The sequence below is a fragment of the Ostrinia nubilalis genome, chromosome 25 (assembly GCF_963855985.1).
Source record: "Ostrinia nubilalis chromosome 25, ilOstNubi1.1, whole genome shotgun sequence".
NCBI classification, from domain to species: domain Eukaryota; kingdom Metazoa; phylum Arthropoda; class Insecta; order Lepidoptera; family Crambidae; genus Ostrinia; species Ostrinia nubilalis.
The window spans coordinates 7,263,072-7,277,332 of record NC_087112.1 but is presented as its reverse complement, the minus strand read 5'-3'; the positions used below and the strand labels follow the sequence as shown (position 1 = coordinate 7,277,332).

At 33.3% G+C, this 14,261-nt stretch overlaps 1 protein-coding gene across 1 annotated transcript in view; it reads right to left on the bottom strand.

The window, feature by feature from the left end:
- LOC135084220 (uncharacterized) overlaps positions 1-13,938 on the bottom strand; it is a 92,268-nt gene extending 78,330 nt beyond the window's left edge. The window contains exon 1 of the mRNA XM_063978956.1: positions 13,630-13,938. The gene's annotated coding sequence lies outside the window, so the exon portion shown is untranslated. The remainder of the gene's footprint in view (positions 1-13,629) is intronic.
- Between the last annotated feature and the right edge of the window lie 323 nt (positions 13,939-14,261).

Genomic DNA, 14,261 nt, shown 5'->3' with positions numbered 1-14,261 from the left:
AGAGTTTGAGTTATGAATTCATTTTTTGTATCTAAAATTAAATAGACTAAAGGTTTAATAGACTCGCTTGTTTATTTATTAATGAAAAGATTATTAACGAATGAAGTGCGAATAATATCGGCGTAATTGAATTCGTCAAATTGGCCGAAACGTAAACATTCGCCATGACAGTTGTTATTGCTTCGTTGATGGCGGATTTGTGTAAACAAAACGCTATTCTTTTTGTAAACGATACGTTTTGATGTTCGGAGCTTAATCTAAGTGCAGGCGTTTTTTAAACAGATTGATGATGATTTTCATAGAACTACTTCAAATTGGATGAAATAAGCAATCTCATATCTTTTTTTACATTTCATTATCCTAGTTAGGTAGTTCGTAGTAAGATTAAGTATGTTTAACAGTGTAAAAATTCTAAGAATTGAAATAGTTCTTTCGGGGATTACCTTTACATTATCTAAGGTCTAAACTAACTTGATTATTGATCGAATTGGAAAATCGCGTACTCGAAATAATACATCTTTGATTTGAGTCTTCTTAATGATAAATTATTTTTTGATGCTAATTTCATTTTGAAAACCATAATCGGTTGCCCATAGCTGTGTATATTCTATGAAGTTTTTTAATCGAAAATTCGAAACATCACCATTTTCGTTTCGATCTAAATTGAATTTGACATTGACTGAGCGTTGTGTGTAGCTATAAAACTTTATTCGTTCACATTCCATTAGTAAGGAGTATCTAGTAAGTTCATGATTAATTGATACGGAGAAATCTCGGACCAGTAATTATGTTTTCTAACTTTTTGCTTCAGTTTTTTACGCTAACAGTTTTGACTTAAAACTTAGAACGTTTGTTCAATGATTAATTTCAATAATTTCAGATCGTATTGTATAGTTAAAAATATGGAACTATCTAAAAATTAAACGTTCACTTCACATAATAAACATCGTATCTAACTTGATCCGAGATCTATCCGTTATTGGCCGCAGGCAGCAGAAGTAATTCAAAGAACGTGTAATTCTTATTAGAAATATTACAACTAAATAATTATGAACATTACGAACAACGGTACAATATGTCGATAAACGGTTTCCAAAGGATGATGGGCATATTGGGCGTTAAACCAACAGGAACAAAAAGTATACTAAATTAAAGCTTAATACTAGTACTTCATTTCATAGTATGACAACAATCCTGAAATACGCGGAGATACGGAGATAGAGGTCGTTGAATATGCAAAGTTTCCATAGTATTTCATATTACATTAGGGTAATAAAAATAGTATTAGGTCAATTAGATTGCTTTTATCGATCATATTGAGAGTATTGTATCATATATCTTACTATCGATTCTATCGATTTAGTAAGTATGTATACCGAATAAATCATAATCGATTATTCGATTGCAATAATCGATTATATTGCTGAAAATAAGGAGTTGAATTAACAATCAAATGATAGTAATGATGGTAATCAATAAAATCGATTAATCGAATTGTTAATCGGTAAATCGTTATTTGGCAATATCGATTAATAATCGATCCGTGATCGATTATGCGACAACACTACAACTTAACTGGTAGAAATCCCATTGAAACATGACTGTGTTCATATCATTTCTCTAAATGGTACCTGGGTATGGTCCTACGTTTATAATGGTAGAATATGGTTTAAATATACAATTTTTTGGCCCCACTCCTGAACTGTTGGACATAATAATGGATAAATAACTTAATGTATTTAAAATGTAACTAGATAAGTATATTAATTAATAATATTTTTTGTTTGCGCAATAAAGCACCTATCACTATTACACATTATGTCAATTTCCAAGCAAACCCGGGAGTTTTTGGTAGTTATTTATATGAAAATATATTTCTGATATTAAGTCCTAACAAATAATAGTAATAGTATTTACATTTCTGTTGGTTTTACGCCCAGATTCCATAGAAAAGTGCCCATCATCCTTTCGTATTTGGAATGCTTTGGGTACGAATTCCAAATTTGAATTAAATTTAAAGCCGATTTTGTGTAAAATGTGTTCCATTCTGAGAACGGCTTGATATGTTCGAAATTCAAATTCCGAAATCCGTGCATGTCAACGTATAACTAGTAATAAAAGCCCATATTTAGTACAATGGCGGGCGTGGTTCTCGGGCTAGCGTCGAATAATTATCCTCCCCCCTCCGAAGCCCCCTCCTTTTAGCGCGTGCCTTCATTGAGCATTGTCTTCGAGATGTGACCCTTGACGCGGTAACGTACTCAAATGATGTTCAACTAATTTATGTAGTCTTCCTCTGGCTTTCTCTATTGTATTTTAATATTAGTGCCGGATAGTGCGCCTAAGTGGGGGTAGAGATGTCAGGAAATAGTTTGACAGTGCGCCGTTTGAACTGAAGCGTTTAATTATGGCAGAAAAGCTCGTAGCTGTTTTGAGTCATCATTCTTTCTTTAGTTTTTACAGATGAAGGAAATATCAGTTTTGTAAGAATTTGTCTTCATTGAAAGAGTCAAAAAGTTAAATTGATACTTCTTTCTTACTAACAGCTCACTAGCAAATTAATATGCACCACTCATCGCTCAACGAATTAAGGTAGAAAGTCGAGCTATCGCGAAGTGTGTTAAGTTAATCTATGGTTTCTACTTATTATACACTAACAAATAGTTGTGTCTATGTGTTTATTGCTGAAGAATGTGATGACCTGCCACCGGCCACCCTGGCGGTTGCGAATACTGGTCAGCGCGTGCCGAGCGGACACAGGGCTGCCAACGTAAAACAACTTTATAGAGCTTTGGAAAAAGAATGGATAGAAAAAAGATGGATGCATGGATAGGAAGATTCTGTAATAAAGAAAAACAAAATGCAGCAATTTCCGGATGGTCAATTGGAGTGGTAAGGACAATAAAATTTAGATTACAGAACTTAAAGCAGCAATTGTAACCATTTTCCCAAAGAAACAATTTTAATTGTATTTTTAACAAAAACCGTGAAGAAGTCGTTCCCGCATGTTTTTTCTCTCGATCGTCTTATAAGACTCTGATTTGAACAGTTTCTGAAAATAAATCGTGCTATATTCTATTACAGATCCAATAAGACTCGTATGTGACTCAGACTTGATATGGATGGTGAATGACGATAATTGCCTGTGGTAGCCCTACCCAGCCCCGACATACCTACACACACATCTTACATAACCCCACACGCGATCAGAATATCCGAATCGCGATTTCTCTATCACCTTTCATACACAACACTGGCAGCACAATGCCCACAATTTATTGCCCACTAAAACGCGTCTAGACAAAAAATGCGCGCCCAATTTTAAATTTCGAACGTCACTGGATTCTTATCTCGTCATTCTAAATTCAAAATATGAGTGAAGCAATTGAAAAACGAAACGGACCAAGTTCGTATTACCGGCGCGTTCCAAATTCGAGTATTCAAATATCGAAGCGAGATGGATTATGACGGGCGTTCGGGCGGGCACTGGAACACATCTTGATATGCCACAAATCATATTTTTTCTTTTTTCCTCTCCAATAGACGTAACTTTAATGCCAGCTACTCCATTATTCGATATTCAAATTGCATGTCAGTATCTCTACATAGAGCTTTCTTAGTGGAAGTTGTTTTACTGTATTCACACGGTTATACCAAAACTAATAAGACCAATTTTATTTAAATAGGTCTGACGAAAATATGATTACTAATCACATTACTTTACTTTAAATTTCAGCTAATTAATTGGTGGTAACCTTAGTGCATCATGAAATATCCCGTTAACAGAAAAAAGTATGATGTATTAATACTTTAAATCCCATTTAAAACTCGACAGATGATTAAAAATATGTAACTCAATAGTCTTGACAGTCAAATATTTATAGCTCGACTCGTGTATTTTTTAAAACTTCCGACCCGAAACATTCAATCAACCGAAAATTTGAATAAAATATTACTCAAACTTATAAAATCATAATCTCGGCCGGAGCTAGTTTCGTTCGGCGGCGATATGATCCCATTGATCGATGGGTGACCACGCGGCGTGTGGATCCGACCAGACCACTTTATCCAGACCCCCCATCTCAATAAACACAAATACACTAACAGATCCGTAACTATTGGTCTTTATATTCTAAGTGTGTTGACCCCGGTCGACTAGAGCCATGTTTTGAACTTAATTAAAAATGTATAAAGTATTTATTGCGTGTCAAGAAACGCCCACCGTGTTTCACAAACATTTTTAATTGTGACCAATTGAAACTAATTGTCGGGAATCCGCGCCGAGTTCTGACGAGATGTGGTGATTTTTCGTGGCATTCGTCTAATTTCCTGCCAGTGTCATATTCATGACGCAACGCGTCAGTCTTACTCACAGACTCAATAAAGGTTCTAATTTCGAATATTCTGCGTTCTATTTTCAATGGGAAATTTGAATAACCGAATGTAACCGCCCGGGATGGAATGCCCCCAGTGTTTGTTCGTTTGAAAATGGAACGTCTTGTTCTTATTATGAATAAGGATGCGCGAGAGCATGCGTCTGACGGTTTAGTAACTGATGCATTAATGCCTCGAATGATCTTTTTTTTGTTCGACCGGGAGATTGGTCATTACACATCTGAATATGTGCTCCTCACAAAAAGTTGGATCACGATTCTGTAAAAAGTCGAAACGAGTCTGATGTAAGTGGATAGCAAACGTGCTCTTTATGTTATTAGAATTTGAAGTTTCCGGATTGATTTGAAAGTTTTCGTAGATGCAAAGGCGATAGTAAATTGATTTGGGGCTTATTACGGGCCACAATGAGATCGCACTATAATAATTACGGCCATCACGTAACAGTTAATTTGTTGAACCGTGGCGAATCGTGAGGTCAAAACTAGATCTATAAATTTTTATTAATCATCTAATTTTTTGATGCAATAAATCTTCATAAAACATGTTTTCGAAACTTAATAAACTCGGTGAGTTGTAAAGCTTTCGGTCTTAACTTTCTTGACGTAATAATATGTTATGCAGCAGCAATCAGTAACAATGTATCGTTTGGTTTACAAAATCGTGATCGAATCCCGTTTAACGTCAAAATGTCTTTGATGTTCAAAGAAAAAAATGACAACATCATCGATATAAGCGAACAAACAATTTAACATCGGAAAACGTCATTGATATCGATACAGCGAGCGTCTCATAATTAAGCCTCATATTCCTCAAACTGAAGAATTAACCTCAATTGACGGAGGACTATTTAAATTGTCCAACTATTCAGCTTTCTGGAAGCGTGTGACACGTCACTTTAATCTATTCCACAGCTGAACAGCTGGAACGGACAAGCGTGAGTCGGTTTAACATCTGGTGTTCAATAGTCGCTAATTTTGAAAGCTGTTGGAAATTGGCGAAATTTCTCGATAAGGCCAAGAAAGAATAGTAACTGTCAAAAATTTGAACTACATTCTGTAGGAAACAAATAAATTATTTTAAGAACTAATAAACGAAATTCGAACCGTAAAAAAACATTATCAGTTAGAATCAATGAATTTACTTCTTCTTCCTTTGCATTTTCACATTGCCCATTCCCATTTTATTTGGGGTCGGCCCTCCGTATCATGGGTCTCCAGGAGACTCGGTTCTGGGTTGAATGAAGTTACATCTACAAATATTATTTACAAAGCTTCATCCTAAAATGTATGTATCTTCGTCTAGTTTGAGCAGATTTATTTTCAGACATGATAATATAATGTAGCCTTTAAAAAAAATCTTAACTTGGAAGCTCAGAAAAAAAGCTTGAAAGTAAGCCTGCATTTCTCAAGTTCGTGACTGTGGAACCCTAAAACGATACGGTTATTGGTGTAATAAGTGGCGAGCAAACAGATCCCTCTACATTGTCGTAAGGACAATGTTTGATATTTTTTCCTTTTACATTAGCAAGAAAAATGTATCTACTAATACGACATTTTTTGTCCCCAATTAGTAATTAATCTATCAGTATTTATTCCAGTAATTAAATTACCACTTAAGTACCGCGAACAGTAATTTGTAAGATGTTCCATTGTGTTTGAAGGTTTTTTGTAATTCTTGTAAGTTATTCCTTTATTGAACACATCCTGTCAGGAGGACACAAAATGGTTCTGCTTAAAAGCTCAAAAAAGTGTACTATTATAAGCTTTCTTTAAACTTTCATGAAATTCTCAACCATTGAACTTATAAAAGACATCAAGGTTTTTTGATCTTAACCTTTTCATCTACAACCAGAATTTCAAGATGGATTTCCGTTTGACAACAATTTTGCATCAATATGACCCTCTTTTGTGCTTCGAGGCTATAAAATTATCATAAAACAGACACACAAGTAATAATCTCATATTTGAGCCCGTCCCGCCGCCATCTTTAAAAACAATGAACGTTATTGTCTCTTCTTAATTCCATTTTTGAAAAAATAATCCACTTCGCATTTCATCGAGAGAGGCTCATTGATTCACACGCGTACACGAGATTGAAGCCTATGTCTTTCGAATTAAAGCTCATAAGGGATTAACAGACTCAAGCGCAGCTGTATTCTTTAATTTTTATTTGCTTAACCTAAAAAGGATCTTATCTCTACGGGTAAAGAGTGGGAATTGCTTACTAATTGGTTTATGGGGATTTAATGCAAGTGTGAGCGAGAGAGCCGAATAATGAACAGGGACAGAAGTAATGCACGATTCTGCAATGTTATTATGATAATTATGCGATGACAAAATTGAAACATATTGATATTGGTATTTACAATTATTTTATATTAATTTCTTTAGTGGTCATCACAAAGGATGTATCCAATTATGTTGGTACAAAAAAGTTTGCAAAGTTATACAGTTCTCATTTATTGAAAGTGTTACTTTTATAACATACTTTTAAAGTTTTGTGTACTTTACTCTACATTTATTATGAGCATAATGAATGACGTCGTAAGATTAAAATAACATAGACATAATAAACAATAGTTAAAAAACTAGTACCAGTATGTTTGTCGGGCTCATTAGGCAAGAATCGAAATGTCAAAAATAATTATATCCATCGGTGATCTCAAACAATTTTGCTGTAAATAAATTGCCTATTTACAATTTTAAATAAGACTTAATATACCCCTTACATGGCTAGCTATCGGACTATGTGACAGACAGACGTCAGATGATGGAGACCGAACCGGAAAACTATGAACTGTTTTCGAGATGAAACTTTATTTCAATTAATTAACGTCACTATTTTGAGTTCAATGTCTTTATTGTTAGTTTCTTTCTCTATACATGTCTTATTAATAAAGTAGTAGTCAAGATAACTATTAATAAATAACTATTTAAATATAAATACATCCAATAGAGACGACACTTTGAAATTGTCGTTCGCTTCAATGAGAAGACAAATCTTATAAGACTGTATAATCTCTGATTTTACACTTTATACTAGAAGGATTTACAAGAATATGCCCGGAGATTTGTTACACATTCTAAAAAGCTTTCAATGGATTACTCCAATCTAACGTCGTAATAAAGCAGCCATTGAGTTAATATTAAAACAACGATGTAAACTGAAGTATTTACACGAGTAGGTTATTCACATCCACGAATCGTAAACAAGCTTTAGTTGTTAGAAAACACATTGTAAACACAGCTCAATTACGGAAACAATTTGTGATAAAAATGAAAATGGAACATTCCATGCCATTCAAAGAGGCCTTCGAAAATGGAATGCCGTTTTTAAATCCGACGCAAAACAATGAACAATTTAGAAAATGACCGCTTCAAAAATGGAACGCGGATTTGAAAATTGAAAAGTTCGAATTTTAATTTCGATGTTTGGGAATACCGCCGAAATTGCTGTCGGTTTATAGGGTTGCGATTATTGTAAAAATCGAGCCACTCATAATTCGATTGGTGATTCTGTAAATCGATTACAGTTTTATCGATATGGTTTAAGCGTCTGAATGAATCACGTTATGTGAGTCAAACTATTGTTCGCCACAATACTCGAGATTGCGTATGAGTAGTGGTTAAATTAGGAAATGTGTTTTTTATTGGTAAGGCATGTAGAATCACAATTGGGTGGGGTGTACTGACACACGTATTCGGTTCCAGTTATTGTGGGACGGTTTGAATATCGATAAACAATCTGTATTCATAATTTTAATTAAAAACATTTTATGGAAGTTAAAAAGGTGTTCCACGAATTTTAAGTGATGTTCATTACGATCACGTAGAGCTTGCGTTTACGTTTTATTGTTCAATTTTATGTGTAACCGACATCTTGTGGTCCTTCGCTTTTAATGTTTGTGTATTGTTAATAATTAGGTTTTTGAAACTATAAAGCTGTCATTTCTTGCCCCTTTTTACTGCTGAATTGCGAAACTTGAGCTCTTTTTTTAATTCATATATTAAATCTAAATTCCCAAGGGCTGAAATGTTTTTCAGAAGGGTAAAATTGACCCACTGAATTTTCCAAGTCTTCTATCCATTTAGCTAGTTCTTATAATTTTAAACAACTATCAAGGTATTGTCATCCATATGATTGTAATACCGCCAAATATTCACATCCCAATACAATGTCTCGATAAAACAATTATTAAAATCATCAACAATGGCCGATTCCACGCATACAAACTGTTTAAACATCTCGCCGTTTCCCTGTTTTCTTAAAAATATAAATATGATATTGTTTAACACGGCGGTCACGTCGCCCGCGCATTGTGACGTCACGTCCGTCGCCTGATAAGGGCCGTGTCCGGCAGCGCCAGGGCTGCCAACTTCAGGACAAAGGTATCAGTGCTACCAACACACTTATGGATTATTTGAATGAATGATGGTAATGTAAATGATTTAATGTAAAGGGTGAGTAACTCAGTTAAATTAATTTAAAATTAAAGCCAAGGTAAGATGAGTTGTATCTCAAATATTATTATAAAATGATCGGGAACTCAAATTATAACGAATGCTAAATTGTCTACAGGTCAACTTTACAGCGTCGAGAAGAGAAGTAGAGATGGGCCGACTAGTCGCAATAAGAATATCTAGATTTCTTGAGAGAACTTCTTGAGAAATGAGATTTCATAAAATTATACAGAGTCAATTTTTTGACGCTCTCGTACAAATTATCATCCGTAATCAGCCAATTAGTATGAGAACGTAATTTATTTATTTATCTGGACATTGTTCCTGAGGAAAGTTGGTGCAATCGAGCAATAGAATCAATCCTTGTCTGTTATTTTTAGGCATTAATATTTTTAGCAACCCTAGTGAGGACCCGGGAGTGAATGGTGACCGAATGAACGGAGGACGACCTTACCGTGAGGACGAATTTTCCCGATACCCATCTCCTACTGTATGGGGCTGATAAGAATGGCGTGTCGTGGCTTTTTTGTTTATGCTTTGTTTCTACTGAAAGAAAATGTCTTTTATTTACATTTTTTAAATAATGGTAAAGAAAATGTTTATTTACTAATAAAATATTATTTTAATTTACAAAATTAACTTTTACATCTCTGCTTCTAAAACCATGAATTTAGATACTATTGAAAATTTGAATAGACCAAAGCTCTGAAATTAATTAACAATGTAACCGATTTTCATATAACTTTGCAAGAAACAATTTTATCTATGCCTTATTGTCTTAAATAAATCTTTATAATCTGAGTATAACTTGACAGATCTTCGTTCAGATAAGACTAGAGATTTCAGGTAATAACTTTAGTATGTAATTACTTTAATTTATCGTTCAAAAATTAAGAAAACCCTTACAAATTCAGCTCTATAGTTACTCTACATATTTTATTTTCACATCACTACACCTTATTAACATAAATAAAGATGTTACACATGCGAATTCATAGCAATCTTATTAGGATTATGATAAAAACGCCCGACGACTAATTTATTAATATTTATGGCATAATCAAAACGTTTTTTTAGTATAACTTCGCATAACTACAGCTTTATTCATATTTAGGTTCACACCTATACGCAGGTTGTTAATAAAATTATACGCGTGTATAATTTTAATATCATTATTTAAAATTTGTGAAATATCGCCTGATTATCTTGATGATAATGTCAGATTTGAATGAGATTATGTTATATGTATGGGTTTGTATTTAGGATGTTGATTTAGTATGTATGTTGTTGGAAATTTATCTTTTTAGAAAGACAATATTTTTATATTTAAACAACAAACGACGGGGAAACTCTTGGCCTGTACCTATCTCATCTGGTGATCAGGACGAAGGTGGAAGGCTTAACCTGGAATAAAGCTAAACCGGCTATTATTTTTCTTCTTTTCTTTAAATTCACGCATCTTATTACATAATTATGTTTATCCAATACCCAATTAAGGATCTTATAGGAAACTAAAACTTGAAATTAATGTCATATTTTCTTATTAGACGATAAGTCCTTAATTCGATAGCACTGTGCTTTATGTCGGATCCTTTATTAAAGTTAAAAAAAAAACTCTATTTTGGCGCTCCCCTGGATATTCATATTAAAATATTCTATTTAATTTTTATCTCAAACATTGCCGTGTCTTTAGTGAACATCTTCACCTTTAAACATATGTTTTAATAAACCAAAAAGGTTATAAATTACTGACGCCAACCATACGTTTACTTATCTCAGAAACATTACTTCTTTGAATGCTCACATTTGTCGTTAATAAAGACTTTTTGCTTCAGACTTGCATAAATTTGTCATACTAAGGGCTTGTTCCCACGAAGACATCCAGTTTTTTGCAGGATTTGTTTTTTGCAGGATGCCGTTTAGTAGTAACGGCCTTATACACAAACCTCCAAAAGTCCGATTCGAACCACTACACCAAACGGCCGACATACATACACTTAAATAAACATACATACACTCGAAAAACATAACCCTCCTTCTGGCCCAGTCGGGTAAAAAGCTCTTTTACACGTCCCAGTATTAACCCTACCACTGCTTCGGGACAATAAATGGGCCAGTGCTGAGAAGAATAATATTTATGTATGTTCACAAGACCGTCCAGTTTTGAGGGATCCCGTATTGCAGGATCTTGCCATGGATCTTAGGAGTTGCCATGGGAACGAGCCCTTAGTATTTATGGGTTCAGACGCACATTTGTCATACTAAAGTATTATTTAAGTATTACTGGAAAATTTTATAAAACCCATATTTATGCTTGGGAAGTGATTATTTAAGTGAAAATCAAGATAAGACGCGGAGTTTTATAAATATAGTAACAATGATTATCAAGAACTAACTTTAAACTTGTATCGATTGTGACTGTAATAATCTTATTAGAAATTATTTAAAGTTGTTGGACTTTTCAGTTGAAATAGACTCAATTCAATTATCATTATACTCTTTATTCTGTCATTGTGTTTTTAGTTTTATTTTTTGCGTTTTATTAAATATTCTAATGTTGTAGGTCCCTTATAAAAGTTTGTTCAACTTTTCTTTGGGATTAATGTAGTATTTTAGTATTTACTGGTTAAGTTGTAGTAGTATCGGTCAAGTCTAAGGCTGAGTTGCACCACCTAACTTTGACCGTAACTATAACGATAACCGGTGTTTTTTGTATGGAGTTTCAGATTTTTGACTTTTGTCAAAATTAAAGTAAGATGGTATAACCCAGTCTAACTGTAGATTCTGCCTTTGGCCTTAAATAGTTGAGTTTTATTGGCAGCCCAAGCTGTAGATCCTGCCTAAAAAAAGTTGCGTTATTGGTTAAATAAAATAAAATAAAACATGAAAGTTGTTAAAATTAAACAATTAACTAAGCAATAATAACTACATAATTAGTTTAGAAAAAATACAACAGAGTAAATATAACATACATAAATTATGTCTTAAAACCATTGTCATAATTACATGGTATTCTCTTTTACACATAAATTAAATTTAACTATCTAAAGTTAACCAAAATGTTCTCCTAGCCAACCAATAAAATAAAATTCATCAAATCAATCTTTCAAGTAACATTTCACTATGACAGACACACAAAACTAATATTCAATAGGTGTATAAATAACTGACATATTGCGCGGGCCACGAATCGAACCCCGTACCTTTCAGCCACTCGACCCCTGACCTGGGTCGTTGTGTTTCACCTTTACGTTGATTTAATATAATTTTAAGGTTTGTTACGTGGATATACAATAAATTGGTGAAATCCGCTTTAACTTTCATAGTAAAATAGTAGGCTATATTTAGTTACTTTTAGTAGGTATTAGATTATTCGATTCTTATACTTCATTGAACAACCCTTAGTGTAGATTTAGGCTGGTAAATTGGTCTAGATAGGTCTAGATATAATTAATCACTGTCCAGTGAATGTAAGGTATATAATTTTAAATACACTGCCTCTGAAACATAGTTTTCTAGTGCACTATTAGCAGCTACTAATGAGTTTATTTTGTGTTTTCTGTGATCAGTTTTGTTTGTAACAATAAAAGTAATAAACTATCTAGAAAAAATCCATAACAACTAAACCTACTAATTCTAATCATTCAATTTCTATTTTATGTCAGTTTTTCTTATTCTTACAAAAAGGTCGAGCTAGACTTAACTTTACAGTGACGTTATTTTTAACCAATTAAACTCATTAATATACGTTGTATCTTTATTTACAATAAACAGAAATTATTTAAATAGTATTAGTACAGATTTGTGTCAATTTTCCTATTCTTTCCCATTTCAATTGACTCCAAGGTTGGCTGAAAGAAACTTCTTTCCTAGGATAAGCTCACATTTCTTGACGTTGTTTGAAGTGTAAGTCTGTGTAAGATAAGCATGATAATTTATGTTAAAATATTGACGAGTCAACATCTTATTCTGTTTCGGTGTAAAATGACAAAAATACAACTATTTGAACAAATGGCGGACTAATGTTTTGTTTTGTTTAGCATAGGTTATGTTAATTCGACGGTTATGTCCATTTTAAACAGTAAGCCATATTTATGGACTAGTATTTTCAATATGCCGACTAAAATGCAGTAAAATACAATATGGATGTAATTTTAGATAGAAAAAACATGCAATATGCGCGTGGACATGAATTTGTTAGATTGTTTGTTACAGATAAATATTTTTGTATAAAAAATGTTTATTTTAGACGTTACAAGTGATATAATTATTATTATTTATAGCCATTAAAAAGTAAAAAATAAATAAGAAATTTTAAAAATAATAATTTCATTAAAATGAAGTTAATTATGTTACTTTGGGTGTAATTGTCGCTGATGTTATTATTATTATGGTCACTTATTTAAATTAATAAATAACTATTTGGCCACTAAATCAATATAAGTTTTGACAGTAGCTAGTAATAAATTGTGGAGCCTGAAGTTGGCGAAGCTTTGGAAAACAAACTTGTTACTGAAAAAGCTCTAACGTGAAGCTTTCGGTATCACAGTACTTATTTGTTTACTTTAATTGTTATTTATTTTTAACTAATAATAACTCAGAGTATCATTTTTTTTATATATTTTAACCCTTTCATGTTAATTGTAAAAATATTTAATTAAAAAAAATACTTCACGTTAGGCTTTCTTATTAAATTAAGGCTTTTTAGTGGGACTATAAATTTACATGCATGCTTAAAATAACTACTGGTGCACATTAAAAAAAGTAAGCTTACCTTAATTCTAAACATCCAAACTTGAAAGAAAATTTGAGTAAACTTCACGGCGGTCACTCACAGTGTCACTTGTGTTTTTCACCATAAATCCAAGTCACTCAACACAAATCAACAACACCGCTTGAAAACACAGTTCTCGAAGAAAAAAAATGTCTTTTGTACTAAAACTTGTATTTACAGTCGACCTGCAAAAGTTGTTTTGAGTTCGCAAAAGTTTTTGGGGACGCGGAAAACCTCGACGCGCTCAAAAAATAAAAATGTGCCGAAACACGAAAAATGCAGCCGCGCGCGCCTTCCACACGCGACTGAAAAAATTGCTACATCTGCGTAAGACTCGGAAACTAAATCAAAATACTCGCTAGGAGAGGGACGAGTCAGCGTAGGCCCCACCCTTCCCCCACCACGGGCCGATACGCAAAAACATTCATAAAAACGCTCGGCTCCTCGCGAAATTATCAATTGTTTATATCACGACAAAAATGTAAACCAAAACGCGTTCATCTCGACAAAGCCCTAGATTAAGCAAAACATTAAACAATTAAAGAGTCACACAATAGAATTCCGACAATGTCGAAATATTAAAAACAATACGCGGTTTAATTTGTACGAATGATAATAATAAACACTGGCCG